General features: G+C 38.3%; 1 protein-coding gene across 2 annotated transcripts in view; it reads left to right on the top strand.

Moving 5' to 3' along the window:
- The first annotated feature begins 2,937 nt into the window (after positions 1 to 2,937).
- Positions 2,938 to 6,000, top strand: part of grm6a (glutamate receptor, metabotropic 6a) — a 41,269-nt gene continuing 38,206 nt past the window's right edge. For both annotated transcript variants that reach the window (XM_052481731.1, XM_052481732.1), the window contains exon 1: positions 2,938 to 3,341. The gene's annotated coding sequence lies outside the window, so the exon portion shown is untranslated. The remainder of the gene's footprint in view (positions 3,342 to 6,000) is intronic.

Raw genomic sequence — 6,000 nt, 5'->3', positions numbered from 1 at the left:
AGTCACTTTAAAAATGGAACACTAGTCACTTTAATAATGGAACACTAAGTCACTTTAATAATGGAACACTAGTCACTTTAATAATGGAACACTAGTCACTTTAATAATGGAACACTAGTCACTTTAAAAATGGAACACTAGTCACTTTAATAATGGAACACTAGTCACTTTAATAATGGAACACTAGTCACTTTAAAAATGGAACACTAGTCACTTTAATAATGGAACACTAGTCACTTTAATAATGGAACACTAGTCACATTAATAATGGAACACTAGTCACTTTAATAATGGAACACTAGTCACTTTAAAAATGGAACACTAGTCACTTTAATAATGGAACACTAGTCACTTTAATAATGGAACACTAGTCACTTTAATAATGGAACACTAGTCACTTTAAAAATGGAACACTAGTCACTTTAATAATGGAACACTAGTCACTTTAATAATGGAACACTAGTCACTTTAATAATGGAACACGAGTCACTTTAATAATGTTTACATATCTTGCATTGCTCATCTCATATGTACACTTGAAGTCGGAAGTTCACATACAACTTAGCCAAGTACATTTAAACTTAGTTTTCACAATTCCTAACATTTAATTCTAGTAAAAATTCAGTGTCTTAGGTCAGTTAGATCACCACTTTATTTTAAGAATGTGAAATATCCGAATAATAGTAGAGAGAATGATTTATTCCAGCTTTTATTTATTTCATCACATTCCCAGTGGGTCAGAAGTTTACATACGCTCAATTAGGATTTGGTAGCATTGTCTTTAAATTGTTTAACTTGGGTTAAACGTTTCAGGTAGCCTTCCACAAGCTTCCCACAATAAGTTGGGTGAATTTTGGCCCATTCCTCCTGACACTGACCTGTAACTGAGTCAGGTTTGTTGGCCTCCTTGCTCGCACACGCTTTTTCAGTTCTGCCCACAAATGTTCTATAGGATTGAGGTCAGGGCTTTGTGATGGCTACTCCAATACCTTGACTTCATTGTCGTTAAGCCATTTTTCCACAACTTTGGAAGTATGCTTGGGGTGATTGTCCATTTGGAAGACCCATTTGCGACCAAGCGTTAACTTCCTGACAGATGTCTTGAGATGTTGCTTCAATATATCCACATCATTTTCCTACCTCATGATGCCATCTATTTTGTGAAGTGCACCAGTCCCTTCTGCAGCAAAGCACCCCCACAACATGATGCTCCCACCCCCGTGCTTTACGGTTGGGATGGTGTTCTTCTGCTTGCAAGCTTCCCCCTTTATCCTCCAAACATAAAGATGGTCATTACGGCCAAACAGTTCTATTTTTGTTTCATCAGACCAGAGGACATTTCTCCAAAAAGTACGATCTTTGTCCCCATGTGCAGTTGCAAACTGTAGTCTGGCTTTTTCATGGTGGTTTTGGAACAGTGGCTTCTTCCTTGCTGAGCGGCCTTTCAGGTTATGTTGATATAGGACTTGTTTTACTGTGGATATAAATTGTTTTGTACCTGTTTTCTCCAGCATCTTCACAAGGTCCTTTGCTGTTCTGGGATTGATTTGCACTTTTCGCACCAAAGCACGTCTAGGAGACAGAATGCGTCTCCTTCCTGAGCGGTATGACGGCTGCGTGGTCCCATGGTGTTTATACTTGCGTACTATTGTTTGTTCATATGAACGTGGTACCTTCAGGGGTTTGGAAATTGCTCCAAAGGATGAACCAGACTTGTGGAGGTCTACAATTTTTTTTCTGAGGTCTTGGCTGATTTCTTTTGATTTTCCCATGATGTCAAGCAAAGAGGCACTGAGTTTGAAGATAGGCCTTGAAATACATTCACATGCACACCTTCAATTGACTCCAATTATGTCAATTAGCCTATCAGAAGCTTCTAAAGCCATGACATACTTTTCTGGAATTTTCCAAGTTGTTTAAAGGCACAGTCAACTTAGTGAATGTAAACTTCTGACCCACTGGAATTGTGATACAGTGAATTATAAGTGAAATAATCTGTCTGTAAACAATTGTTGGAAAAATGACTTGTGTCATACAAAGTAGATGTCCTAACCGACTTGTCGAGTTTGAATAATAACCTAAGTGTATGTAAACTTCATGCTTCAACTGTATTCTATACTATTCTACTGTATCTTAGTCTGTGCTGCTCTGACATTGCTCGCCCAAATATGTATATATTCCTAATTCCATTCAGTTACTTTAGATGTGTGTGTATTGTTGTGATATTGTTCGATATTACTTGTTAGGTATTACTGCACTGTTAGAGCTAAAACCACAAGCATTTTGCTACACCCGCATTAACATCTGATAAACACATGTATGTGACAAATAAAATTAGATTTGATTTGAAGTAATGTAACAGGTAGGGTGAGCTCCTCTGTGGTGGTTGGCAAACCCTCAGCCTCCTGACCCATAGCCCTGCGTGGAATCCACGTGCGCCACAAAAGCCAAGTAGATATCCACGTTTATAAATACAGGCTCTCTACAGTTATTTAAATTTCTGTCCATAAACATTATTTTGAGTTAATTCTATGATGAGAAGGGTGTTCAGTTTATTTTATTGTACAAGGGAAGGGTCATGTGAAAAATGTTTACGTTGGGGGGTGCATAGTTCTTATGACCCCCATTGTAAATTTCGATGTGTCCCTTATTTGTCACCCAAAAAGGAGTTAGGTTTGCCTTAATAACCACATATAACCTCAAATAAATCTCCTCTCAGGTACAGTATACCATCCTTCTAATGGCTTCCAGATGCTACGCCATGTTTCACTGTCATGGTGATGTAATGGTGATGCACCAGTAAAGGCCAAGTAAAGGGAAGCCTTGAGATGACCAGTATGAGCGGTCTGATGTCATATAATCATATTTGACACACAAACATTTAAACCACATCTACAACCATTAGTGTGTAGCTGGGAGAGAGAAAGAGAGAAAGAAAGAGCGAGAGAAAGAGAGAGAGAGAAAGAAAGAAAGAGCGAAAGAGAGAGAGAGAGAGACCAGCCTTTTAAGAGATTTGATAGTGATTTGAAGCGTCACAGTTGTGGGGAATACTGCACATTTTAGTGTGATGCAATTTCAAAAGCCTCGAAAGCAATTTATAAAGACTTTAATCCAATTAATGACACATTTTTTTCAGAGCTATTCGTCACAAGCAAGTATCGTTCTTGATTTTTGTTTTTTGCAAAATGTTTGATATAGTTTAATCGATGACAACCGCAAATTGCTTTCGGAGAGTGTGAAAATGTGAAATATTTTGTTGCGGCTGATCTGCGTTTTGGAATGTTTCAATGACTGCGTATTTTTAGGAGCAAGTTCAAGAAACATCAAGATGGAATTTCCAGGTACGTGATTGCACATCTCACTGTTTTATGCAAACTTCAAGCAAATATTGTATGTTTAATCGTGTAAATATTATAACTATGCTAAATATTATAGTAGACCACTGTCCAGCTTTTTTAGGACTGAGATGTGATGGTGATTTTCTGCTGTCAGTCACCTTTTCTATCAGCATTCGCCACTGTAGCCTGACTGTAATTATAGCTACTGTACAATACAAATATGTAGATTTTGCAGTAATACACCAAAAGTTCTAGTTTACAAATAGTTGCATGTTAAAATGCTCCAATTAATTACATGGGTACACAGCTGAAATTTGGCGCGTGGGCTTGCGTTGTGATGATGCGCAAAGTTCTTCAATTCAAGTCATACTCGCTCACACATTGTTGTTTCAGTTTGCCAGTTAACAGTTTTCTTATTTAAACCGAAAAGTGTGACGAGGTTTACCTCGACCCTCTGTGAGTCCATTCATCCGTATGCAACTGTACCTCATCTCTCACGCATTGCGTTGGCGCGTATTTGCCATGGTTCTGGATTCATGGTAGCCTAAACGACACTATACTTCTTCCAGCCACTTAAGCGAAACTGCCCTTAAAAAACAACTTATCGTTTAGAAAACAACCTGTGTGGCATTGGTATGAGTTATAAACATTTATTTTAATGTCAAAATTGACTACAAAGAATTTTGGTCATAAAGTCGGTCTCCTCCAAAACGGAGTTTTGTGAGACTTGAGGTCAGGACTGCGTCACAATGTAAATTAAAGTTGGGTTTGCAGCACACAAGTATCATCAATTCAGGTGGGCAGCTGCAGGTGACCCAATATTAATGCCAGTTGTAAACTTGGGTTGACTTTGGATATGAGAGCACATCACAATCCATGATCAGACAACAGCAGTGTCCCATATCCAGAGGCGTTGTCTTATAGGATGAGAATATAGGATGGTTATTTTTGGAACTAGTCTGTCTAGAACTATAATGCCTTTGTTTATCTGTGGAGGTGACTGTCCATCATTTGAAGCCAGTGAGAAACTCACTCAAACATGTGTGTCAACGTAGGATCATCCTCAGTGTGTCTGTTGACATATTTCAATGAAATGTTCCCAAAATAGTTTAGGGATGAGCATAATCCAAACGTAGGGAAGATTAAAGTATACATCAACAAATGATAGAAGTAGCTTCAGATATAGCAAGAGGTGGTTGTAGTCAGACCAAACTTGATAATTAGTTTAAACTTGAAGCATTTACCTCGGTGTAATCATGCATTCAGATACATTCAGACTACTTGTTTACATGTTTGACCGATGAGTCAGTGCTGCCTGTGGATGTCATGAGCAGCATTTGAATCATGATTTTCTTTCTAGTGCAAAACAAGTTACTCTCTCTTTGAAAAGTTACATCACAGGTCACAAACACACAGCAGCTCCCGGCAGGAGGACATTTTTTGCATCAGACGTTATAATGACGTCACGTTTGGTTGAAATCTGGTTGAAGTGATAACTGGTAAGCAGATTACAACCAGGTAGTGACGCCTTTTTCTGGTTGCCAAAAATGACTTTCTTCCATCAGTAAAAATGTCAGCGTCATGTCATTGCAATCAGTTTTGCCTGCTGGGCTTGAGCCTACTGCTGTCAATTCTCCACATCTATGATGGTTGACCTGAAATAGACCGTTAATTAACAACATTGTTGGTTTGAACATGAAACTCCCTGCCTGCCTGCAATCCTGACGCTATAAATTGTAGGCATTATAACTCTGACAAGACGCTCTCTCGTTTACACTGTAATTAGAGCTCTCTCATTTTCACTTTAATTAGAGCTCTCTCATTTACACTGTAATTAGATCTGTCCCATTTACACTGTTATTAGAGCAACACAAGAGTGTTTCTATATGTTATTGATACTGACCATTAGGCTCACAGGTTTAAGTTGTGTTTATAACCATCAGAATGACATTTCATAGATCTACTGGAGTGTAACCCAGAGAGTGCTTGTCTCTCGTGTTTAACATCCAAAGTTCCACCACTGCCATTTTACAGCACGCTCCAAATCAAATTATGTAATGAAGAGCCTGCTTTAAAACGTAATTAGGTGACACATTTTGAATTTGACTAAGGAAAGTTGTCAGCTCGAGCCAGAAATGTAATCACAGAGTTAGAGAAAAGTCATGCTTCAAGTGAAGGCCTTTTCATTACACATAGATAATTGGGGTGACATATTTCAAGCCTATTTGATAGTAAGTCTGATCTTGGCTTCTTATCAGCTACTCAGAGAAGAAGCCGTGGCAGAGAACCCTTTAGGCATCCGTTATGATTTCACCAATCTGGCAGTGGAAAGTGTCAGTAGTGCTAATTTTCCCAGAAATGCAAAGTTACTGAAATATCACATATTGTAGATAAGGGCCATTTTTAACCTTCATTTAAGCAGGGGATAGTCCCATTGAGACTAACGTATCTTTTACAAGGAACGACTGCATTACAAAGCAGCAATGAATTGTATATATAAGACGGGCAGCTTTATCACTCAATTTCCATGTAATCACACATAATTGCAATTTAGGGACATATACTTCTGTCTACTGATACAGGCTTTGTTGTTTTGCATTATATTTTGAGGTTGGATGTTATCACCATAGCACTTATTATGAAATTCTTTTGTGGTATTTTT

The sequence above is a fragment of the Oncorhynchus keta genome, chromosome 27 (assembly GCF_023373465.1).
Source record: "Oncorhynchus keta strain PuntledgeMale-10-30-2019 chromosome 27, Oket_V2, whole genome shotgun sequence".
Classification (NCBI taxonomy): Eukaryota; Metazoa; Chordata; class Actinopteri; order Salmoniformes; family Salmonidae; genus Oncorhynchus; species Oncorhynchus keta.
Note: the sequence above shows the minus strand (reverse complement) of the source record. Positions and strands in the feature narration are given on the sequence as shown.